Source organism: Marmota monax, unplaced genomic scaffold (assembly GCF_021218885.2).
Source record: "Marmota monax isolate L192 unplaced genomic scaffold, Marmota_monax_Labrador192_F-V1.1 WCK01_AAM20220418_F8-fsc00060, whole genome shotgun sequence".
Taxonomy (NCBI): domain Eukaryota; kingdom Metazoa; phylum Chordata; class Mammalia; order Rodentia; family Sciuridae; genus Marmota; species Marmota monax.
Genome location: NW_026692826.1, coordinates 8,769,387 through 8,795,026, shown reverse-complemented (window position 1 = coordinate 8,795,026; position 25,640 = coordinate 8,769,387). Strand labels below are relative to the sequence as shown.

Sequence of the window (25,640 nt, the reverse complement as noted above, 5' to 3'; positions counted from 1 at the left end):
GCCAGGATGGGAGCGCGGAAGAGGCTCTGGCTTTGTACACTTCGTCAAAGGCGACGCGGGAGGAGGGGAGCTCCGATGCGCTCTTCATCCATTAGGAGACAAAGAGCAAATTGCCTTACTTTAAAGTAAAACGCTCTGGCTAATGAAGGTGGGTGATGGGCTGTGGGGCCCGAGGAGCCGCTTCAATTATTAAGGGTTTGGCGGAGGGGATCGATGCCTGTGGGCACTGAGCGCTGCTGCCTAAGGGACATGTTTGCGGGAGGGGGGGTGGGGGTGGGTAGTGGTGGTGGTGGTGGTGGTGGTTTGTTCCTACTGCCCTCTCCCCTGCTGCCTGCCCATCAGCCCTGAGCTTTTGAGTGATCCTAACATTAAACTAGTGGGAGCTCTGGGAAGGGAAGTTCGGGCAGGGGTGGGGGCGGGGGCGAGCTTCTCTCGGTGACTCCGAGTGGGGTGGGGAAGGGACCTGGGGGGCAGGGACTCCTCGGAGAGGAGCCGAGTCTTGCTGAGGTCGGAGAAGGGTGGGGGGTAGGGGAATATCTATGGCGATACACACACACACACACACACACACACGGGTGTGTAAGAGAAGGGTGCAGTGGGATGTGCGTTGGCGGGGTGGGGGCGGGGGTTGGAAAGACACCTTCTCTGCCATTTTCAGGGAGAATAGTTACGATCGGTGTTTAGATTTAACCACCTCGTCAAGTTTTAAAGAAACTTTGTTATGAATAAGTTTAAAAGCCAGCCGAGTGGGGTATTTAAACCAGCGGTTTATGGAGGAAGGTTGGTGTGTGGTGACAATCGGGCGTTGTGACCTAGGAAGCTAGTGGATCGCTGCAATTAGAGACCCAAGAGAACCAGCCTTTTACACGAAAAATGTGGGTCTGTAAGTCAGCCCCATTTATTACTGGATTAATAAGCTTCCCGCAGCAGACCAGGATCAGCCCAGGAGCTCTGGGGCTGTGTTTGTATCTCACTCATTCCGCTGGCTTACTGATAAAGAGTCACTTGGTCTCCGGGTGTGCAAAGATCAACTTGCACAGCCCTCTTTTAAAACATATTCATTCTGTGCCTTATTTAATCCAGATGCACAAAAAGCCATTTGCTGCTTCATTGTTGGTTTACATTTTTTGAAAAGGCGACTGGTGTAACCTGTGGAATTTGAAATGCAAATAAAAGCCTGTGGGAGTTGAGGCAGAACAAATCAGCATTTACAAAGTGAAAAAGATTTAATGTCTTTGAAATCATTGCAGGGAAAAAAATTGGAAGAGGGAGTGTGATTTTTCACTGTGAATTGTGACGTCAGGTCTTTTTGGAAAAGATGTTATTTTTAAGGTCTGAAACCCGGGTATGTAAAGTGCTTACAGGAAAAACAGATTACAAGATTAACATCTGTTAACATGGTCGTTCATCTCCAGCCAAAAATAGGTCAGTTCTTTCTTAAGGAAGCATGATTGTGGCGCATGCTTAAATAATAAAAATAAAATAATGAGCTAAAAAATTAGGGATGAGCGTGTGTTATAATCTGACCTGTGAAAAACATTTTATTTTATTTTTTAAATTTCTAAATCAATGAAAGGTCAAAGTCCTTTCTGGGTGTGAGAACAACTCTTCACCGGCGTCCACCCCTCCCGGATGACCCCCTCCTCCTTACATGGAGCTGCCTCACCCGACTGCTAATTTCCCTTTTCCACCATTGTGAAAGTATGAGATATATTTAAGTAAGAGACCGTTTGATGCTCCCCGCCTTGAAGGAGGCAGACTCCCTGCGTAGATGGCTAACTTTCAGGGTCTGCCTGTTGTTTTAACATTAAATGAGACGGTAGGGAGAAAAGAAACTGCCTCCGAAGTCTCCCTGCCCCCTGGGTGTGAGTGACGGCTCTGTTGGCCAATCCGAAGCGATTTTCTCCATCCCGGAGGTAATTTGGGATGTGAGTGTGTGTGAGCGCGCGCACGCGCGCGTGTGCATGCGCCCGTGTGTCTGCACACTAAATCCGACCAGACCCGCGCATCCGCAGGTTCCTGCATTTGCACAGATGTGTGATTTAGACGTGGACACGCGTTTATCCAAGTCTGTCCACCTAAACGCGCACACAGCAGTCCTAAGTGGAGACTCTGCCCCCTTCGAACGCCCTCCTATGAAGAATGGGCATTAGAGGTACTTTTGGATTCAAGTTGAAACCTGCAGAAGGGGAAAAGAGGAAGATATGATTATGCTTCTTAGCAATTGAGGAATCGAAATGTGCAGCTCCATCCGGCTGGTTGTTTCCAGTCAGGCGCGCCCTGGCGCATTTGGGGTCTGCGTGGTGGAGCCCACTCGCCGCGAGAAAAGGGTACAGAGAAAGCGGATTGTTGAAACAGATGTTAACTCCCTTGAAAAGTGAACGGCAGTATGTTATCTTCCAACTTCAGATTTTATTTTTCTCACTGGAAGTTGATACTCAGCCCATGGCAAATTCTAGAATGTGAACTGCTTATGGTCAGTGAAAGTTCTGCTGCCCACCCCACTTATGAATGTTGCGCCCTGGCCGCATCTGCTCCGCACAATGCGCGTATTCATGGGTGGCGTCACGGGCTACCCCAGTGCTTCCTACGGACTCCCTCTGCAGCGATTTCCCAGGAATATTGGCAGTGCTGTGGGGTTGATGTAGCCCGCGCCTCAGGAAGTGCATGGACGGGTCCACTTAGCTTCTGCTTGTTTAAGCGTTGAAGACGCTGTGTCTTTGGGGGAGCCCGGTGGGGAGCTGTTCTTCTGTACACTCCGGTTGGTGTTAATGCAATGATCGGTTAAGGACCCAAGGGCCTCCCTCTTTGAAGAGGGGCCTGATCCACACCGGGTGTGTCTGTGCCAGGCCGCGCCGAGATCACCTCGAGGGTCCATCGGTGGCCCCAAGCGCCCTTCGTCGCTCTGGCTCCGGAAACGTCCAACTCCATTACGAGTTGGTGCCCGGCCCACGCCCCCACCCCGAGTCCTACCGATGTGACCCCCTCCCCCGCCCCCCTCAGCGAGCTCTGCGGCGGGAGGAATGGGCTCGTCGTTGGATTAAATCATTCCTATTTCTGTGTCTCGGAGCCGCCGCGGCGCTGGGCCCCCGGCGCCGTTGGGGGGTGGGGGGCGGAGTGCGCGGCCGGGGGCGGGGGGCGAGCGGGGCGGGGGCGGGGCGCCTACCTGCCCGCCCCGGGGGCGGGGGCGGTGCCGCTGGTTGCCGGGCGTCCAGGGGGCGGGCTGTGGGCGGGGAAGGGAGGCCCGGCCCGCCGCCCCCGCCCCCGGGCGCCCGCCCCTCGCCCCCGTCATGTGGAGCGGACGTCACACGCTGCACTGTAACCCAAGAAGTGAAAGAGCCGGGGACCCGCAGCCCAACTTCGCACCGTAACAAAGGCGGGGGTCCGTGCGGACCCGGGCGCAGCGGGCTGGCGGGGGCGCAGGGTCGGGGCGGCGCGGCTGGCTCCGGGGCAGAGGCGGCCGAGACCAGGTAATTGGTTTCTATTTTAAACTTCACTTTGTTCTGGGGGAGGTGGGGCGGTGGGAAAGGCGTGGCCCCCCGAGGAGGTTACATAAGTCTTCCCACCTGAGTTGGGTCCTGCGCGGAATGGGCGCACGTTTGGGGCGGGAGCGGTCGGTGGGCACCTGGTCTTGGGCATCTTGACGAGGGGCTGCTGCGTGTTGGGTTTGTGTCCGACCCAGTCGGTGTCTGGCGATAAGGAGGCCGGAGTAGGTTCTGGGCTGTTTCTAGAAGCCCCCGAAGTGCCTGTGGGCTCAATGGAGCCTTCAGGGGTGTCCACTGCACAACAAAGGACAGAGCGCTTGGACCCCTAGAGCACTCACTTAACCAGCGAGTCACAGAGGAACTTTAGACGAGGTCTTAATTAAACATAAAACATGTCCCTTGAACCTGCCATTAAGTCTCTAATCTTGACTAAAGGTGACTTAAAAATTGAGAGATGTGCGTTGACTGGAGTAGAAACAAAGTGGAGAGCCCCCCAACAGGATGTTTTCGAGATCATGGTGCAAACCACCCTGTTATGATAGAAGCATTTTGGTTTAGGAATGTGTTACTTTAAGGAACTAGGCATGCTTGCTATTTGATAGGATACTTGCTACTGCCATGTTAAGAAAAGAGCTCATATTATCATTTGTTTCTGTTTTTTCTTGCAGTCTTTAATTGTGGCCACAAAATAGCTGCATTCTTATTTACACAGACTGGCCACGGTTAAATATATGACACACCACTATTGTGTATGACTTTGAGGGCCCCCTTTCCCCCTTAGTAAAATGAAGAAAGCAGTTGAGCAGCTTGGCCTGGTGTCAGGGGTGTTCACAGTTGGGTCACAGGAGGAGGACATCTTTAGTTTCACCAGAGTGACCCTATAGCCCTCTAGAATGGGTTCTAGGATAAGCAGCTTGGTAAGTATTTTTGTAACTGAGTTAGAATTTTGATGTGTTAAGATACAGATGTGTATAATATTTCTCTAGTTTATTAGTGTGATTTTTTTTGTGCTTGGTTAATTTGAATATATTGAAACATCCAGAATACATTAACATTCTAAAAGAATAGCAGTGCCAATGATCTGTAATAAAACTAACCAAGAGAAGTGGACATTCCTATCTGAAATGAAACAGAACACCAAAGTAGCGTATTTGGTAGCATCTCATTGTTTTTAATAGTGAATAGAGGGAAGGGAGATTTGGTTATTTGTATTTCTGAAAGCTTTTATCAGAAGTCTTTCCAAATAGGCTAATATACTGAAACATTCTAGGGTCAAGAACTTTAACTTTGGGGTGTATACCTGATATTAATTACTGATGTCCCACGAATGGTTTACATCAGAGTGTTTTAGCACTGCAGCTTTTCAAAGTAACTGATTTAGAGATTGATTTTTCCCTCCTTGGAATGCCAAAGTCTTACATTTCTGATTTTATAAGATGTTCCAGAGACCCCAATCAAGTAAGCTGAGTGAGGGAGCTCTTGTAAAACAGGTCACAGTGTTAAATGCACATCGTCTCTACTTCCATAAATGAAACTTTTAACTCCTCTTACCTGAGTCCAAAGAGAAGATAATTTGGGCTTTTTAAGTAAAGCATTTGATGCGATTAAGTTTAGCAACATTTATGTGAAAAGAGAAGGAGATTCTTTAAGGAATACTTTGAAGCGGGGAATACTCTAACGGATGCTTCCAGTCTTCCCAAATGGGCAAAAAAGGAAAGTGCGATCTGGTGATTTAAGTAGAGTTTAGTCTTAGATCTTTCCTGAAAGCCAGGACTCAGGTTATGGGGTTGTTGTGGGTTTTTATTTATTAATTTTTCCAGGATCCATATTGGTCTTACTCATAATTTATCACAAAGAATCTTAGAAAAAGAATTTTGTGGGAGTGGCTGTAAGTCTGACTGAGTTGTGTTTAGAGTTTCAGCGGCATTTTACCTTAATGCCATGGAAATAGGCATTAAGGGAAATAGGAAGCTGAAATATAAGCTGATTACCCTGGCTGGAGGGAGCCGGCCTGTGCTCTCCTCTTACCAGTGCTTGTTTGGGCCCTGGGGACATTGTGCCGTCCTGTGTGTATTCTACTTTTGACTGAGGAGAAAGGGACTTGTGGCCATGTGTTAGTTATCTGATTGCAAGTGGTGTTTTTCTTATAATATAGCAGGTTTCTGACTGATGAAGGCATTGCTGTTGAGTGCAGGACTTGCATATCAGCTTTCTCTTTGGTTTCTAGAAGGCCAAATTTATCCAGAGCCGTCCAACTTTGTGATTGACGAGATTTAGTCGTAATTAATAGGATTAAGGGAAGAAAGCAAGAAGAAACCTAAATTTGTTGGATTAGATATCTACATGATAAATATTTCAGCTCGGGAGTAGCATTCCTTCCCGAAGCTGGCGTCGCCCATGCTGTGAGTGTGTATACCTCGGTGCCTGGAGAGGCTGTTCTGGCACAGTGAGTCCTTTCAGTGATGCGAGCTTTGCAGCCTAATCCCTCCCCTCCGAAGGCTGGCAGCGGTGGAAGAGTCCAGTTAACTCTCACCTTCCTGCCTGCACGAGGAAGTGCCAGGGGTCAGTGCACCACACATGGGGCTGGACGTGGGCTTTGTCTCTGCGCCCTGATTTGTTCATCGCCCCACGGCCACTCACACAAGGGCCTGCACTGGGCTGCTTGGGCTGGACACCTGGGCCTTGGCTTCCAGAACTGGCGAGGCTGGTGTGTGGAAGACTTTATGACTGTGTTCAGCTCTCAGGGCCAGGCAGCTGGGCAGCGGCCCTTCCACTCTTGTGGGGAGCTGCATCTCCTTTCAGTCGGCCTTGTCCAGTGAGCTGCGGCATCCTGATGTGGGTCTTCTGTGAAGTGTAAGTAGGTGGCGGTTGGGAGAGTTGTCCGGGTGCTCCAGCCGGGAGGAAGATGGAGGTCCTGGGAGGGCGAGTGTGGGGACCAGCCAGTGCTGCCAGTGGGGATTGACTGTTGTTTGGGCTCCCTTTGGGCCATCCCCCTCCTGTCCTCTCCAGGCGGCCCCTACCCGCGACTGGCCCAGTGTGCAGGCAGCAGCCTGCCTAGGGCTTGAGTGTATCTGAGGGCAGTGGAGGAGACAGCATGTCCACATCCAGCCCTGGCCTCTGTTCTTTCTTGTCCTGGGAACAACTGAGTTTGAAGTGGGGGAGGTGGAACATTTCTTTAGAGGAGTGACCTCTGCCTGGAGTGGTCAGGTGAGGTTATCTTTGGAGGCCATATTATCTTTGAATTTTTAGGAATTTTGGAAAGTTGTTGTAAGCCTATTTCAAGAAAGGAATCACATCTAGTGTTTCTTTCCTTTTGTGAAGAATCTATTAATAAAATCAGCATCATGGGAAGAAGAATAAAGAAAGACTTACTGTGAATTTGGAATGTCTCGTCCCAGGCTTTAAAAGGCATCTTTGAGATTGCTTTTCTGGTTTGGGGAGGTGCAGTTTGGGCGCATGACCTAGGACGCCACAGGAACGGTATATTAACAGACTGAACTGCCTGTGGAGGTGTGGAGAGTATTTCCTGTGAGCTGGTGGCAGTCAGCAGTTGCAACTGTCCGTTTTTCATTCTTTATGCCCTGCATCTGGCCACACGTGATGGGAGCAGCTGTAGCCTCCACTGCCAGGGCCAGAGCTGTCGTGCTTGTGTGCAGTGTGCAACGCTTTCCGTGCACACATGCAAACTGCGGAGAAGTGTGATTTTGTGGCTCTCAACGTGCTTTAAAAGTAGCTTTCCAAAAGGGATCTGGCATTTAATCTTCAGTCCAAATGGTACCAAAGATCACAAATCACAGAAATTAGAATTTTGACTGTTTTTAGAAAGCAAACGTGTAAATATGTTTCACAAGTAGAGAGTAAGACATAACCCAGGAGAATAAAGAAACATGGACTGAAATTTTCTCTCTCTGGTGAGGGTTTTGTGTGTTTTGTGTGTGTGACTACTTTTTTGGTAGTCAGGAATTGCTTTTACTAGTCAGAAAATTGACTTGCTGAGATAAACCGTGTGTGTGATTGTGAAGTGGAGGCAGTGCTCAGCGGAGGGGAGGGTGGGACGGAAGATGGAGCTGTTTCCTTGTTTCCAGGCAGAGTGAAGCAGGTATCTCTTCCTTGAGAAGCAGGTAGACTGGGCTCCGTGCTTCCCGCAGCCTGGGATGTCAGCGCGGCCTTTTGCTCACAGCTCTCCTGCTCTTTTCTTGTTCACATGTGTGTAGATTAACGTGGTGTTAGCTTTCAGGACATAAGCGAGACTTAAAAATTGAGGTTCTCTGTTAAAACCCTTAATTTTTGGTTCATGGCTGATAAGTAATTTCTTTCACTGTCATTGACACTGGGATACTCTTCAGTCTCCAGCTCTTACATGTGTCAGTAAGGGACATTTGTTTAGGAGTCTCTGTCCTTTGTTTCAGCAAAGGGCAGCATGTGTCTGTCTTTGCCATATGGTACCATTTAACCTGTATTGCGTGAGCTGACGAGGCACTGTGCTAGGCATTGATTTATTTCGGCATTCAGGAACGTTCTTTGAAATTTAGTGCAGCCAGTGATGGGTTGGGAGTTGTGCAGAGGGTTTGCTGGGGCTTTAGCAGCTTCTCAGTCAGCTGGAGCTTCAGGGGAGCACGCAGGTCTCATGCTCTTCTTTTCCTGAAGTCACTTTTGTGGGTAGTTGTTGGCTAGTAAGTGTTGAGTGACTGTGTTAATTCAGGAAAAAGAGAGACAGTAGGAGTGGCTGAGACTTCTGCTGGTTGCAAGTAGAGCTCCAGGTTGGGCTGAGCTGAGAGGATCACTGTTCTGTTCCTGGTTGTGCCAGGGATTTTAACTTGGAGTTAAGAAGTAGAGCCTTTTCCCCTTCAGACTTGGCGTCTTTCCCCCTGGAAGGTGCATCTGCCATCAGACGTGTCTGTGTCATAGTTTCATGGAGCTTCAGTGTGGACATGCTTTGTTTACACATGTTGAGTTTGAAGTGTTTAATTCAGTGCATTTAATTCACACGGGTGGCTTCATACAGTCCTTTATTAATAGGAAGCGTTGCAGAGGACCCTCAATCTCTAACATCTCCTTTGGCTGTGGAGTTGCTGCCAATCTCTATTATCTCCTTTGGCTGTGGAGTTGCCTCTGGATGCCTCTTTCCTGTTGACTTGGTTTTATTAGTGTTTTTTTTTTTTCTTTTTGTGCTAGGGTTTGAACCTAGAGGCACTTAACCACTGAGCCACAGCCCAGCCTTTTTAAATTTTTATTTTGAGAAAAGTCTTGCTGAGTTGCTTAGGGAACTATGTTGCTGAGGCTGGTTTTGAACTTCCCATCCTCCTGCTTCAGCCTCCTGAGCCGCAGGGATTACCAGGTGTGCACCACTGGGCCTAGTCTTAATCACACTGTTTTTCCTGTTTTGAGGAAGGAAGTAAACAAATTTATGTTCACTCATGTGTGTGCCCCCCCAGCAAGGCCTTTGTGGACTAGGAGTGGAGGGTGGTAGTGGGGGTAGTCTGAGTGTTGCTCAGAGAGCCGTGTGAATGCACATTGCTGGGGTGACCCATGATTCATATTGATGTTATCAGTAACACAGAGCCCATTTTAATGCCATTTTGAGAAAATGTCATCATTCATTGATGATCATATTCCCTCCAGATTTAGATGAATCATTTCCACGCTTTCCATGTCTTTAGCATGACATTAGCATGATGATGATAATCGGTCTCTTTGAGCAACACTGGTGTGATTTAAATCACCATGATTGGGAAGAGCATCATCAGCCATGGTGCCAAGTGGCTTCCTTTTTCCACTTTTTCCATAAATGGCTTTTTTTTTTTTAAAGGCAAAGAAGGCAATCTTTTTTTTTTTTTTTTTTTTTAAAGAGAGTGGAGAGAGAGAGAGAGAGAGAGAGAGAGAGAGAATTTTTTTAATATTTATTTTTTAGTTTTCAGCGGACACAACATCTTTGTTTGTATGTGGTGCTGAGGATCGAACCCGGGCTGCACGCATGCCAGACGAGCGTGCTACCGCTTGAGCCACATCCTCAGCCCCAAAGAAGGCAGTCTTGTTCCTAAAACTTTAAAAAATGCAGCCACGAGTAAATGGATTCTGGGTAAAAGCACTTACTGTCACAATGTAAACTTGGGGACAATTCTGTGGAGTCCTGGGATTAGTGGTGTAGTGACAGGATTAAAATTAGCCTCTGTAAATTGCCCTGGCTACAGAAGAACAGAATCTCTTAATGGTTTTGCAGGAAGATTGGCTAATCAGTTATTTCTAGGTTGATGAAAGTTTACCGGCTGTGTGGAATGTGAACTTTAGAAAGTAAAGTTGATTTTCCTAATGTCTGCACATTTTTAAGCATCTGTCCCTGCAGTTAGAAGTTGTGATTGTGTGTGTGAGGGGAGATAATCTGTAGCCACGTTTCTCCTTTAGCTGCAAAGCTTGAGAAGCAGTTGAGTGTGCATGGTTGGCAGCCAGGAGATCCTGCCGTACATGGGAGTGGTCTTCTCTTTGGAAAGTTCACATGTCTTTCGGACCACAGTGGCTCTGTTAGGCGCTTACATGGGCATAAGTCCTGGTTGTTACTGTTTTGAGGTTCTGGGGATGGAACCCTGTGCCTGGCATGTCCTAGGTAAGAACTCTGCCACGAGCTACCTCCGCAGCCCCAGGGGTGGTTGTCAAACTGCACCTTCTTGGTCTGAGTGGGTTAGAGGCTCGTTATGTAAGAGTGGGGCTTGTCTGTTGGTGGGGAGCGCTCAGCTGACTCGGTGTAATGACCGCGAGGGTAAACATTTGCTTTCATGATGATTTATACTTTCCTCTAAATGTACGTCATTTCTGTTGGGACTTATTTTAGAGGGAAGTACTGTATGGAGTTCACGTATGTGTTCTAACTCAGGGAAACTTGAAGGTGATTTTTGGGTGAATTCCGACATTCTGCAGGTACTGAGATGCAGACAGATGGGTGACTCAGACTCAGCTGAGTTGTTTTTTCAGGAGACCATGCTGAGTGCACCAGGTGAGGTGTGGGGAAGGTCTGCAGTAGAACATCAGGATGCTGAGCTAGCACACAGCCTCTGCACAGTTGGAGACCAGTGGTCAGCATGGCCTGTGGAGCGCCCAGGTCCCTTCTTCCGTGGTGTTTAGCTCTAGCTCCACAGAGAAGAAAACTGTGAACTCCACTGGGATATCGAGTCTGGATACTGGCTGGACCAGTCATCGCCTCCTGAGGCGACTGCAGAGCGCAGGCCAGGAGGGGGCGGAAAGCCCTGTCTCCCAAACCCAGGCTGCTTTTGGCACAGATCCCCAGCCTAGCAGTGGGGACCAGGGCACAGCTGTTCTTGGGAAGCCCAGTGGTAACCGGCATCACTCTCGGCGAGAGAGCAAATATAGAAAACAGATGACCAGCATGGGATCAAGAAAGCTCTTAAAGAGAAAAGCCACCAGAAACCACAGGAAAAGAGTCAGAGAGGGACTGTCCCATAGACTGCCGTGTCTGTCCTCCGCTCTTCCAGAGCCATGGAGGCCGGCACCTGGGGGAGAGCTGTAGCATGGTGGTCCTCAGGTGGAGGAGCAGAGGGCCAGGTGATGACGGAGAGGACGGGATTGGGAGGGGGCAGGCTGGCGGCAGAGGTGGAGAGCTGGCCAGTGGCAGTGGGCGCTTGTCTCTAAGCAGAGGACATGGCAAGTAGGAGAGGAGGTGTGGCAGGACCCAGCAGCCAGGGAGGCAGGGCCTTTCCTCCTTTCTCTCTGATGGCCATCCAGTCCCATGACCAGTGTCACTGACCTGTGGGACTGGCGGCTGTGTGCCTGGGGCTGTGTGTAGGGGCCCTTGTTGAGGTGTTTCTCCTCGGCTGTTCCAGTGAAGCTGGGACTGGGCCGGGACCAATCAGGTTTTCTTTGCTGTGCAAGAGGCACAGAAAAGTTGAGCTCTCTTGCATTCTTTCTTTCTTTTTTGTACCAGGGATTGAACTTGGCGGTGGGGGCGGGGTGGTGGTGGTAATTACCCACTGAGCCACATTCCCAGCTCTTTTTGCATTTCATTTTGAGAATGAAATTCTCGCTGGGTTGCTTAGGGCCTTGCTAAGTTGCTGAGGCTGGTTTGAACTCATGATCCTCTTCTCTTGCCTCAGCCTCCGAAGCTGCTGGGAGTACAGGCGTGCACCACTGCATCGGCTCTTTTGCACTGTCAATGTGAGTGAACACAGACAACATTCTAGATTTTCTCCTAAGGTGGGGACATCAGTAGGTTGACCCACATTTAAAATTATTTTCTCTTTTCTGAAGAGGATCGTAGTATTTTTCCATTATTTACCGGAGCTGACCTCTGTAGAAGTTTCTCAAAATCTGTTATGACCAGGGCTGGGGTTGTGGCTCAGGGGCAGAGCGCTTGCCTCACACATGTGAGGCACTGGGTTCGATCCTCAGCACCACATTAAAAAAATAAATAAATAAACAAAGATATTTAAAAAAAAACCCCTTCATTTAAAAGAAAACTCATGACCAACGTAGCTCAGACTTGAAGTTCATTCTGCTGTGCCGCTCAGAGAGCAGGGCCTGCTCCATGTCTGGGTGGAATCTCAGGACTCCGTGTTGGTAGCTCAGCTTGCCTGTTTATGCCTGTGTCATTCCACTGAGGGTTGCAGTGCCCTGAAGGTCCCTCATGCAGTGTGTAGTGAAAGACCAACACACAACAGGAGTGCAGGAATGGGTGGGGGCCGGGAAGAGTCAGACCCTTGTGCTGGCCGTGAGACTCCCTTCAGTGCTGTGTGTGAACCAAAATCGAGAAGCTGAGCTTTGTGGCTACTGAAACAGAAGCCCCACGTGACCATTCATAACGTTGCCTTGACCGTCGGGAAAAGCCCTGCAGTTGTCTGGGAGAGGGGAGTCTTGTGGTACGTAGCACGAAAAGAGACTTTCCATTGATTTTAATACTGGCCTGTTCACAGGCTGTCCGTTTTTATCTGGACGGTGCCTCGCTAACACCCTCAAGGCCAGTGCTGTGCTACATGGCTTTCAGAGGTGGTTGCTCCTTTGGTACAGAGTGCTGGGGTCATAAGAGCAAATGCAGCACATTGGGAGCTGCTTCCCATCACCATGACGATAGGATGCGAGTTAGTGAGCCTTACTGTTTCCTGTTACACTAGAAGTTGAATTTTTATTACTATTTATTACCAACGAGTCAAATTGTGTTAAGGTTTGAGTAGCCAGTGTTCCAAATAAATCATTCATTTTCTTTCAACCTACATTTACCACATGTCTGCTACGGACAAGGCATTATTCCAAGTTCTTTACATATCATTTAATAGTAATAACAGTCTGAGTTTTACCTCTTTTCCCGCAAGGATGCTGACCACAGCTGGGTTCTCTGAGTGGACTCCTTTTGGGGCAGCTACCTTGGGTTTGTGACCACCTTGTGCTTGTTTATATGCATATAGAGTTTGTTTCTCTCTTAGTTTGAGCCATTTGAAATTGTAGAACACTAGAGGTCACGTTGTGGAGACAGTGTCATGACCATCTCCCTGCATCTGTGGAATCTCCCAAGAGAGGCTGGGGACCTGCTATACCAGGCCAGGCGGCTGGTGCCTCCGGGACCCCCAATCTGTCTGTGGCCCTCTGTGCTCTGAGAACAAGTGAGGGCTTTGAGAAGTCCACCAGGAACAGTCTAAGGAGGACTTGATACAGGAAGCTTCCTGGAGTGGTGTGGGGAGCTGTCCCTGTCCCCATGGCCTGCAGGCCTTGGTCCCTCCTGCCTCTGATGTGATTTCTAGTACCACTGAAGCCCACAGGGGTGGGTGCAACCCCTCCCTCCTTACCTGCAAAAACTTGGGTCTGTATTTGCAGACCTGCAGGGCAGAGCGTGGCCACTTCTTTCTGCAAAGGTCCAGACAGGAGGTGTTTCAGGCTTTTGGCCCAGGTGACCTCTTGCAGTGGCTCATCTTGGACTCCTGGCATAAAGCTTCAGCAAATAGATGACCTTTATGGACACTTAGAATTTGAATTTCATGTAGTTTCATGTGTCATAAAATATTAATATGATTTTTTTCCCCCTCAACTACCCAAGGATGTAAAAACCAATCTTAGCTCGTAGGCTATGCAGGAGCAGACTGCAGGTAGGATGTGGCTGGATCCACCTGTTGCTGAGCCATTTCTGCTCAAGAGAGAGAATACAAGTGCATCTGCAAATTTACATTTTCTAGTGACCACATTAAAGAGGTTAATAACACAGAATCTTAACTTTAATTTTATCAGATTCTTTTAAACTCAATATAAATACTTCTGAAACATCTAGTGATGTAAGAAGTATTACTGGGATAGTTTTTGTTTTTTCTTTACCCTGAGTCTTTGAAACTGGTGTGTTCTACACGTGCAGCCCCTGCAGGTGTGGACGAGCTGTGGGCTGCCCTCTGGAGTGATGTTGCCCTGGGTGGCTGTGGCTCACCTGGTACCTCACCCGGCTCAGGCCGAGCATAGTTGAGTCAAAACCTTCATGCTGCAGATTTCTCTATGTCTGTTTCTTGTTTGCTTTCAATCAAAGGGCAAATATATCACTTTTGAAATATCTCAGAATCCTGGGAGACTGCAGGGATGAATGGAAGCTGGGTCTGACCAAGACCTGCCCTCCTGCATGCTCTTGGAACAAAGAACCTCCTTCTAAGTGTCTGATAACTTGGATTTCTTGATTCTGGTATTGCAGTTGTGCAAAAACCACTCAGCACGGTGGATGCTGCTTCTGGCTCCTGTCCAGCATGCACCCATGCTGTGGCTCTGACCAGTTAGGAGCTGTATACCTTTCACTCCCTCCTTCATAACACAGGACAGGCTGCCCAGCCCGCCGCAGAGGCCAGGATGGATCCCGGGCAGCCCATAACAGCTCTGGATGGCAGCAGGAATTATTGCAACCAAGTGATCACACAGAGCACCTGAATCCCAGGTGCATGTGATGCCAGAGAACTTCAGAAAGCAGGAGGAAAATTATAGTGCTGTGATCATTCTTTTCCTGAACATTTTTTTTTTTAATTTAATTGGGGACTGAATCCAGGGGTGCTTTACCACCGAGCTGCTCTTGGAACAAAGAACTCTCCTTCTAAGGGTTCCATCTTCTAAGGGAACCTTCTGTCCTTTTCATTTTTAATTTTGAGGCAATGTTTTGCTAAGTCTCTGAGGGTCTTGCTAAGTTGCTGAAGATGGCTTCCTGCCTTAGCTCCCGTGTGGTTGGGATCACAGGCTGGTGCTACTGTGCCTGGCCCTGATCAGTTTTTGTTGTCCTTTGCTGAGAGGGTGTGGTGTGTTCACCAGGACGGCCCTGTTCTGTGCTGGAGCACCAGTTCACCATGCCACCATTCAAACACCCAGAAGTCACACTGCTTAAAATTGTCACCAGGGCCTTGGTTGACAGGTGGAGGGGTCCTAACGATGATTTCACAATTTAAAATGCATTAATTTTTCTTGTAATTTGCAAGAAGTAGTTTTGAACCATGGATGTGTGTGTGTGTTCTGTTTTCATCTGCTTACAATTTTAGATTCAAAATATAAACTTTATGGGATGTGGTTATTCCTGTTTTTTGTAGATGTAAAAACAGTCTGTTGATGTAAGAGTTGAGAATGGTGGTCTAATTCATTTAGATGTTATTTATATTATATGTTGAGCCTTAAACCTGTTTTATTTTTTTAATAATTTGTGTGCTTTCATTAACCTTTCAGTGTGAAAAGCAACTTTACAAAACATGGGGGACTATAAACTTTGCTTGGACTTGAGGTACACCTGGAGCGGAGACCCCCGGAAGAGCTCATTAAAAAAAAAATAACTGTAAGAATTGTAATGCAAAAATAAATAAACAAATAAATGAAAAATCACCGTAGACCACAAGCACCACAGCTTGCTCTTCCCCTGAAGGCTCAGCAGTTCTGGTGGTGTACCCCCCTCTCCATCGTACTTGGAGGAGTTGGTCACTCTCCTCTGTCCTCTTGGGTCTGGGAAACGTGAAGTACAGTTGTTGGATTGGAAATCAGTGCCTTTCCGTTCTCTGTCGAGTTCGTGAGAATACCCAGGTGTGGGGATCTTACTTAGGGCTCCACTGTGGAACGGCAAGCCTCTGTCGCTTCTCTTCAGATGGCTCTGAAGCAGCGCATGTTCATCAGTCTTCTAAAAATAGGGCATTAAATAATAAAGAGTGGGGACAACGCTGGTCCAGAAAGGCAGCCTCGGAGGACGCAAGTGACTCAGCGCGTGCAGCTCTGAGAGGCGCAGTGCCGTGCGGTGACTCTTGTTCCTCGTCTGGAGCATGTCTGAGTGTTATTTTATTCCTGTGCCACTGGGAATCCTAGTGAGATGCAAAGAGGGACATTTCACCAGGGCCATGTCCTGAGTGAGCTGGGGTGGTGGTTAGGAATCCACATGGAGGGAAGGGGGAGAGGCCTGAGTGGAGCACCCCGAGGTGCTCAGCCCTGCCATGTTGTGTTGGGACAGGGCTGCTCCAGCCGTCTCCCCTGTGTCTTAGGACTGGTTGGTTAACTGTGATCTTTTCAAGGTGCAACCTCATTTGCTTCCTCATCCTGGGGCTGGCCCCGTTCCTGGAAGTAACTTCAGGGTCACCCACTCCTTCTGCTTGTAGGTCCAGATGTCCTCAGGGACAGGTTTGTTCTCAGGCTCTGTTTCTTGCTGGATTACTTACGGAAATGCTTCTTTCCAGAGGTGAAGGGCTTTGGGAACAGACTGGGCTGTTAGTTATCTTTTGGAACCACACAGCATCAGTGTTCAGAAAACGCATCAGGCTTTTTAGTGTAAAACTGACTAGCACTCAGGTAGAAGAGCACAGTCCAAATCTATATTGCTCAGCCAGGGTGGAAAGTGCTGTTTCTCCTTCTCTGTTTCAATGCTCAGCAAACAGTACTGTGCACAGATGCCCATTTAGGCCAAGGACATATTTCTGCTTGAAGGAGAGATGTGGACCTTTACTCTGTGCCATTCGTGAGGGGATGGATTGGCAAGTCCACGAGTTATAGTGGGTTGGATTTCATCAGTGGGTCCTTGTCTTGAAGGTAATTTAAGCTTTTATAGCCAGTCACCCCTGTTGGCCACACATCTGGGGGTGCAGAGCTTAGACTGTTCCGATCAGTCACGTGAAATTTATGGCTACTCAATTGCCTTAGGATCTGCTGGTCAGATGGGACTTCAGTATCACAATAAATTAAAGTGTTCTGATTAAAACATTGCTTTCTTAGACAAACCACAACTGGTTTTGGAGGTTCAGTGGAAAACAGAACTCTAGGCTTACACAGTTAAGCACGGGGGCAGGGTTTCTTTCACAAGCGTTTGAAAGCCACTTTGTTTAAGACACTTTAAGATGTCTGAAGCCGGAGCTTAGAAAATGGGCTGTGTCCTATTTTTAAGTGAGAAGTTGCTGTGGCTGAGAGCGAAACTGGTCTGTGTCCCTGCAGGTCTGTGAGGTGGACTTTGTTTCTTCTCTAGAATGTCCTTAGCTGGCAGGGGGTTGATCTGAATGCCATTATCCCAGAGAATTAATACGAAGTGACACATTTTAATTATTGGCAGCTGTACCCAGGGTCTTACTGTCTGTTTTTCTTGCCGGAGGGGAGAGAGGTGGAGGTACTTGTTTTTAAGACACAGAAATTTTCAAAGTGAAGTGCAATGTCACAAAATGGCAGGAAAGATGCACCACTTTTTCTTTCCTATAGTAAAATGGGGCGGTGTTTGGAGTTTGCGGCAGGTAATTCATGACTTGGTTTTCCAACCACAAATTTATTTTGGTAACTTAGTTATAGTTATATAGGGCAGCATTCTCCTTGCCCAAATTAAACTATTTCTTTATAAATAATTATACAAAATGTGGAGGTCATAGACTCTAATGACCTCATCATCTTTACTGTCCCCTTTACCATTATTGAAAGGGGAGATTGCATTTTGAGGAAAAGCAATGTGTTGGATATTTCACAACATGAAGGTGATTTTATGCAAACTGCTTTTTATTTATTGAGTGGCTTTTATGTGCCAGTCACTATATTAGAGGTGTGCATACTTTGGCTTAATGAGTATAGTAAGATTTTTAATATGTGCACTTTTACTGTAAAAATTAAAACAGCACCATGTTATACAATTTTTCTGTAACTTTAAAAAAATAACATGACAACCTACTGTTTTAAAAAAATTTTTTTTTTTAAGTTGTCAAGGGACCTTTATTTTATTTGTTTATCTGTAGGGCTGGGAATCGAACCCAGTGCCAAACACATGCTAGGCCACTCTACCACTGAGCCACAGCCCTGGCCCACAGCCTACTGTTTTTAAGGCCCAGTTTTAAAGCTTTCTGTTGTAGGGCACCGTTGTGTGCACACCCTGTCCTCTCCACATGCCCTGTGCTGTGTGGCCAGGGCAGATTTGGCCTCAGCGGCCAGGAGGAGGTGCCTGTGCCCCGTCTCCGAGTTGTGGAGGAACTGCTCTTTTGCTGTGCTGTCTGCTGCTGGTTGCTCCCTCGTGTGCAGGGGGCTTTTCTGATTCTCAGTTGGGAGTACCTGTGGGAATGTTCTTTAGAATAAGTTCTCTGAGGGGGAATGGGCTGTTACTGCCACAACCTCCAAGACAGGGTCACATCAGGTACCCTTCCTGCAGGAGAAGGGGTGTGAGTTGGTGTTATCAGTCTTTTAGGTCTGGCCATGTTCAGCCCCATGGAGGAAATACCATCACATTTAACAGTGAGAAGTGATGGCATTTCTTAGTGCTTATTGGTCACGTCTTTCTCTTGAGAATCACCGGCCAGTTACTTGGTCCACTTTTCCCTGCGATACTTGCAATATGTTGGTTTATGAGAACGTCTGTTTTTTGGGGATAATAGCTACCTGCTTCTGTGTTCCAAATATCTGCTTGTGTTGGTCTTTTTTGTGTCTTTCTTGATGTATTTTTGCCCCCCAAACATTCAGAGAGCCTGTGTATGTGTTTTGTGTGTGTGTGTGTGTGTGTGTGTGTGTGTTTAAAGGCATGGAAAGTTTTGGGTGTGAACTCTACATTTTTTTATATGACTCCCCATCTGTTTACTTTTTTGTATTTTTGAATACATTTTGGATATTTATATTTCACTAGAAAAATCTATTTTTTTTTTTTTTATTCCTTAACAAATTCATTGCTTTCTAGTTTGAGGAATAGTCTTATATGTTCTTGTGGCCTCTGTCTTGGTCACTGGGGCAGTTACAGAGTCAGCAGTGGGTTTTACCTATCAGTTTTTTTTTTTTTTTTTAATTTTCCCAACTTCTTTTACTTTTTAAAACCAAATTGGAGCATTCTTGTTCGTGGTTGTTACTTTGTGGGTTAGTTTTCCTACCGAGACTGACTTTTCGATACTGTAGCCGTCTGAGCTGTTAGCTGTCTTCTGTCCCACAGGTCTTGACATGGGTGGCAGTTTCACTTTGATTTCCTCTGTGTTCCCAGAGTTGCTGTGGAGAGTTTAGAATTTCCCACGTGGCTGAACTGTTGGTAGGTTGTCCCTGGGCCCGAGTGGGTGTTGGTGTCCTGGCTGTGTCTCCTGGGCTCCTGGTCTGGGTGGCTTCTGCAGTGCTTTCCCGGGCTCCCTGGGCAGCGTGGAGGCTAGCCTTCAGTTGCCAGTTTGGAGTCTGATTCTCCCATGTGAGATAGACCTTGCTTCATTCTTCAGATCCTCTGTTTCTTGTTATTCTTTGCTTACTTCCTCTGCCAGGCTTAGAGAGACCTGTCGGTTTTCCCAGATCCATTTTTCTCCGTTGCTCTATGTATTTAGTGCAGCCTTTGCTTTTTGCAGTTTATTCTGCATTATTTGTGTTATTCCTTGCTGTGTGACCTAAAAGTTTATGACAAGGACATCTTTGTGATTTCATTACCCTTTGTAATTGTAAGATGACCTTTGGGTAATTTAGTGCTTTTTCTTTCTTCTTCTTCTTTTTTTAACCAGGAAATGCACTTTTTAAAACTTCTTTTTAGTGCAGGGTTTGCATCCCAGGGCCTCCAAGGCGCTGGGCCCTGCCCCGGGCCCTGCTTTAACATTTCCCGGGTGTTTTCATCTTTTGTTCTTGTTTGCATTTTTCTGATATAGTTTTGTCTTCTTGCACAGCTTTTCTGAGGTCCTTGGTTTGAGGTTTGTCTTTTATAGGGAACAAATAGTTGGGTTTAGTTTTTAACCCTGTCTTTTTGAGTTTATTTTTTTTTTTTGAGTTTATTCCATGTGCACTTATTTCTAAGCAGAGTTACTTGGTTGTCTCTGGTATTAAAAAGCCACTTTGTTTTGTGCTTCTTTGCTTTGTCCCTTTATTTCCTGTTTGTTGATAATTGACTTTATCTTTCTTTTAACTCTTGAAGCCCCCAAGGTGTATGGAAAGCACCGTCTTCCTTGTTCCACCAGTGGATATGTTGGAGTTTGTCTTGGACCTGGGTCTCTCGGAGGCACACCTCAGTGGCAGCGTCTCTGATTGTCTGGGAAGCAAAACGCTGGACTCTGTGCCTCCCGTTTAGTCACCCTGCCCTCTCCGCCATAGCTCGGTGCCTTTTGGCTGTTTTATGTCCTATTGTGGACTTATTATTTGTGCAATATATAGCTTTTACTTCAAGAGATGTAGTCATTACAGTTATTCCCTGTGTAGTCGCTTTGGTTTAGACTTGATTCTTTGCTTCTTGGAGTTACTGATTTTTGCTGGCTATTTTTTTTTTTCATTTTCATTTTTCTTTACTTGGACTCCTTTTTGTTTGACCAGGTTACTTTCCAAGTGCATTTTTAAGGCATATTGATGAGGACCTTGTGTTCTTGGAGGAATAGAGAAGGGAGCTTAGGTGAGAATCCAAGGAACAGAAACAAAGGTTGGAGCCCAAGAGAGCAAAATAAATTTTTGGTGTTGCTAGAGTCTAGAAGTGTGTGTGTTCACATCTCCAAGCTTGCATGTGTGCAAGTGTGCAACCCATGTATTTAAGTGTGTACAAGTGTGAGTGTATAGAGTGCACAACATGTACATGCAGAGGTGGGTAAGTATGTGTAGGTACGTGTGTGCAAAAGTACATGTGGTTGTGCCCACCTGCATACGCATGTGCACGTAGCAATGTGTTCAGCACAGGTCAGCATGTGCACATGTGTGAGTGCACAAGTGCTGGGCTAGCTGGGCACTGGCACAGAGGCCCAGAGCTGGTGTTTGAGAGGTCGTGAGACCAAGTGCGCAGGACGCGGTCATCCTGAGGACCGCTGCGAGGCCGGGAGGGTGCGTTGCTGCGTTCCTTAGCCAGCCTGCGCATGCGCCACAGAGGCTGGAGCGAGCCCAGCCAGGCGCCTTCCATGGCCAGGCAGTCTTGGGAAGAGGGTGAGCTTGGGCTAGTGACCGAGACCTGGAGACAAGCGATGTGACTTGCTCTGACTTTTGTTGGGAGGAGGAATCCACGTGGTGTGGCCATCTGTGGGTGCCACAGCGGGGTGGGGGCTGAGAGATGCCAGTCTTCTCCCTGGGAGGGACTGCAAGGGTGGCAGTGTCATAGGACACTCGCTCCTGGGGAGACACGATGAGGCGAGATGTTCTAGGCGGTTATATTGGTTGGGGGCCAAAGGATCCTGACGGCATTGGGGCTGTAGGAGCCTCACTGAGAGTCCCTGGGTGCTGGACCAGGACCCTGTCAATCTTAGGCACATGGCCAGCATCCCCCATTGACATATGGTACAGGATCTCATCTCATGAGACCGTTGCAGCCAGAGACCAGACCACTCCTGCCTGGACTATCAACTGGCTGTGGGCCCACCACAGAGCTTTGGTCAGAAAGATTCCTGTTTTCCTCCACTCTAAATCACTTGTCACAAATGAGGGAGTGAGGGCCTCTGAGGCTAAATGATGACTGCACGGCCACATACCTGCTTAGAGAAGCAAGACAGGCCAGAAGGCACTGCCTCTCGTGCAGAGGAGACTCTGTGGCCTGGGTGGTTGACTGCACCACCATCTCTAGGAGGGCGTGGTGAAGAGCACCCTGAAATCATGCGTCCTTTCTCCTGCATTTGAGGATGAATAATAATACTCTGCATGGCTGCCAGCACCTTGCATACTTCTGAAAGGATTCCCTACAGTGTTTCATGTTACTGGTATTTTTATCAATGTTTCTTATTTCTGGCCAATAGGTTGTTGATGTCTATAAAGTATCTGGAAGGTGTTTTCATATTAATCAGCTAATAAAAACATCATCAAAGAACAAAAATTTAAAAATCAAATTTAAAAATCAACTTTATAGAATGATTTTCAGGTGCACAGTAAGCGTTGCAGTAGGCAGGGCTTCATGGTAAGTCACAAGTAAGAAGTCCACAGTGCTTTTGGCTGAGGGTTGTTGTAAATCATTTGTAACAAAAATCAAATGGAGTATAATTCCCAGAATGAACACAAGAGCACAGAGTAGGGTCTGTGTGGAATTTCCAGGCAGGAAGGACAGACCCGTCCCCAGCTGATTTCTGGAAGCCCATTGCATGAAGACCCCCGTGTCAGTCAAGGCTGCCCCGATACAGCGGCCCCGAGGTCTCCCAGGCCGTCAGAGCAACGAGAGGCGTTGAAAGCATGCTGCGCTGGAAGGAAGTGCAGCCCGCAGAGGCCTCTCCTAGGTGTGCGTGGGCCAGGACTGTGTCCTCACCACTCCTGACTGGATCCAGAGCCAGGTTAAAAGTTGGGATGAAAGCAACACTAACACCAAAGGGACGCTCCTTCCGGCTTGCTGGCTCCAAGACCTCAGCAGAGCGAGGCGTGCGTCGGTGGTCCTTCAGCAGGTGGCTCCAGATTGGGGAGCGTGGAAATGGACTCTCATCCAGAAGAGGTGTTTCCTTTTGCTTTTTCAAACAGTGCATGGTTTTGGGTGAAGGCCTCTGACATCTACAGGTCTGACTATTTGGGATAAAATCAATGTATTTCAGGTAGAACACTGTGTGCAATTTTGATAATAGATCATTTGCTTGGTGTCTTGTAGATGTTATTCCACATTTTATGCTGTGGTGTCATGGGGAGTACAATATTAAAGCATTTTAAATGATTTTAAGCATTTAAGTTATATGTTTTTATTTTGAATTTCTTACTGTGATAAAATGCAGAACTTGCCTTTTTAGCCACCTTTGCGTGGACAGGCCTGGGGTTGCAAGTACAGTGGGTGAGTTAGCCTTTCAGATTCCATGGATTTCTAACAGAAGATGAAAATAGAAAGTCAAGTCTATTTACTCCCAACATTAAATTATATTTTCAAAAATTTTGTAGCTTTTGGTCAGAAGACGGAAGTTTCCAGGTCTCTCCTCCCTTGCCCTGCCCAGGACTTTGATTTCTGGTGTTGAAGAAGGTGCTCCTGTTCCCCGGGCAGCTGTGGGAACTGGCCGGCCTGGCTGTTTAGCGTAGGGAAAGCCCATAACTGAAGTCCGGGCGTGTGCTTCAGCTGGCCCCGTGCACAGTGCATACATTCAGAGACCAGCATTCAAACTTATTTTTAAAAGCCTCTAAATATAAAGATATAACGAGTGTGGCTTTTTTAGTCAGATAAAAAATAGGACAGCAAGTTCTTAATAATATTAAGTTTGGGTGTAATTTGGACCTGGTGACTTCACCAAGTGCCCAGTTGACTAATTTTACATTTTGCTGGGGGAAGGCAGAGTCTTATTTCGGGGAAAGGTCGGCGAGTAGACCCGAGTTGACTGCATCAGAATTTATGCTGGGGCACACAGAGCTGAGCCTGTGGGGACGCTGTGACTTCATTAAAAGAAACAAAACCACTTGAGGATGAACTCTGAAGCCTGGGAAGGTGGCAGGAAGTTGCAGCATGGGGCGCCTGCAGGTGCTGTGGCCCTGTCTGAGCACGGTGGTGGGGTTGAGTGGGTCGGGTCCTTCTTCGTCAGAGGGACACATAGGTATGTGGAGGACGATTGTGAAGTCCTCATAATGCAGGCTCTACGTTCGGAGGACTGAGCCATGATGGAGTGAGCAGGGACTGAGGGATTAGCCTTTCAGGGGGATCCCTGGGAAGGGCGGGTCTCCCCCTGCAGCCTCCGTGGCAAACACTGAAGGAGGCTGCGGTCTCCCTTTGCTGTCTGATTGTGTGTGTGTACTTGGGAAGCAGGAGTTCTCAGTCGCCCGCCCTTCTGATCCATCAGAGGTGGAGAAGCTTCAAGGACCCTTGAACTCAGTGGGCACGATGGCTCCGACCAGGAGGGTTGTGTTAGCCACCACAGAATCCACACTTGTTCCTCGTTCTCCATGCAGAAGTTTTCTCTGCTAATGACGACCATCTGAGAGGATGTCTGGCACCACAGAGGGCTTGGGGATCAGCAGATAGGGCCTAGAGGCAGTGCTCTCTGTTCTCCACGTATTCCTTCATACTTTGTGGCAGCCGCCTTGAGAGGATTAACATGCATGCCATTATTTTACACCAGAAAATGAATTTATCTGGTAAAGGAAAATCAGGAATTGAATGCACTTACAGTTTGAATGTGTTCGCAGATGCAGGAAATTGCTAAACTTCTGCTTAGAAAATGAGGTTGCCCATGTAGATTACGACACTTTTGAGGCTGGGGCTTTTGAGAGTGGGTGGGCCTGTCTTGTCCTGTCCTGTTCTGTTGTGTCCTGTCCTTCTCAGAATCACACTGGGAAGGAGCAGAGTGTGTGTGAACTGGGGTCCTGGCCACTGCCACCTCTTGGCCCATCATTTCCTTTGCCACTGAGCACCTACCTGGAGCTTTTGATAAAGACTGGTGTGGGTGGGAAGTGGAGATACCATTTCTACCCCTGAGGAACCTGAACTCTAGTTAGAACTCTAGTTAGGACCAAGCCCTGGAACCCTTGGGGCAGGAGAGGCAGGTCTAGAATCCTGTAAGTCCCTCCTGCTCTGAGATTCTGTGGAGTCCACTGTGCGGGGCCCAAAGTTCCACTGACCTAATTCGGCTTCCGGAGGTCAGAGCCACAGTCCCCTACCCCTGCCTCCTCCCACCCTCCCGGACAGCCTCAGCAGTATTGCCCTGGGTGCTTGCTCCTTGGTAAGGCCTGAGGATCTGGGTCTTCAACATCCCCCTTCACAGCTCAGGGGGCCACACTCCTGGCCAGAGACTTTGGTGGCTTCCTGTTTCTTTTCCAGTGAAACAGGCAGTGATCTGGTGTGATGGCCCTTGGCCTGTGTGTCCCTTAGTCCCTCCCTCTGCCTGCCTCGTGTGCTGGTGCCTGTGCTTAGCCACGCCGCTGAGACCCCAGGTGTGGAACTCGTGCTGCACACGGCTCCCTGCCCTCCAGCCCCTCTGGGAGCTGCCTGAGAGCCTCAGCGGAGGACTGGCTCTGGGCCCCTCAAGATGGTGCCTCCCGCAGGGCTCCGCGTTGAGGGCTGTGGGTCAGGGCTGCTCATGAAGCTGTGTTCTTCAGTGCTCCCCATGCCCACTTCTGGCTTGATCCTCGTGGACACTCACAGATGCTTGCTGACCAAACATGCAGAGCTGGGTCCCTTGCTGCAGACCATGTCACCTTGCAAGGCTCGTAGCAGGTGGCTGTTGGGTAGTGGTCATTCCTCTGTGGAGGAACACGGGGATACCAGGGGAGGAGTGTCGATGGCCAGGAGGGGTGGAGGTCACAGGACTCCTGGGGAGCAAGGTCCCTGGTCAGTGTGTCCTCGGGGTTCCTATGTCCCTGAATCAGTTGACTGCATCCGGCTGCAGGAGAGGGCAGCACCCAGGAGTGTGGGTGCCAGTGGGGTGGGGCTGCTTTGAGGGGCCCCTCACCAGAATAAAGTCATTAACATTGTGAATAAAACTCCTTGCAGTGCTCGACTCATCTCTGCTCCCAGGGGAGCGTGGCGATCTCCAGCGGGGTTTAGGGGAGTCACAGGGGGATGTTGGAGCAGGGAGGAGGAGGAGGAAGAGTCCTTCCTTGCTGCTGCCCACCCCCTACCTCTTTCCCTTCTCACTTTGCAGCCTCTTTCCAGGTGCATCTTAAACACCCGCGTGTGGACCACCCTCTAAGCACCCCCAACCTGAGTGAAGAGTGAACAGACTCCTTGTCCTCTATAGCTTGGGTCAGAGGCCCTTGCTTGGCCACTTCTGAGCTGTGTGATGTTGGTTAATGTGCCTGCCCTCTCTGTGCCCATGTTCCTTATTTATGAGTAGGGAGTATAATTGTAATTATTTCCCAGGGAGGTGTGTGGATCCAGTGGATTTTATATGCATAGTGTGTTTGATT

General features: G+C 48.2%; 1 protein-coding gene across 3 annotated transcripts in view; it reads left to right on the top strand.

Annotated features, from left to right (window-relative positions):
* Znf516 (zinc finger protein 516) overlaps positions 1-25,640 on the top strand; it is a 105,061-nt gene that overhangs the window by 388 nt on the left and 79,033 nt on the right. Inside the window, exon 1 of one of the 3 annotated variants that reach the window (XM_046448627.2) lies at positions 3,296-3,470. The exons of 1 other annotated variant lie outside the window; for it this stretch is intronic. The gene's annotated coding sequence lies outside the window, so the exon portion shown is untranslated. Of the gene's footprint in view, positions 1-3,295; positions 3,471-25,640 lie in introns of those variants that run through there. One more of the 3 variants, XM_046448625.2, reaches the window with a different exon arrangement.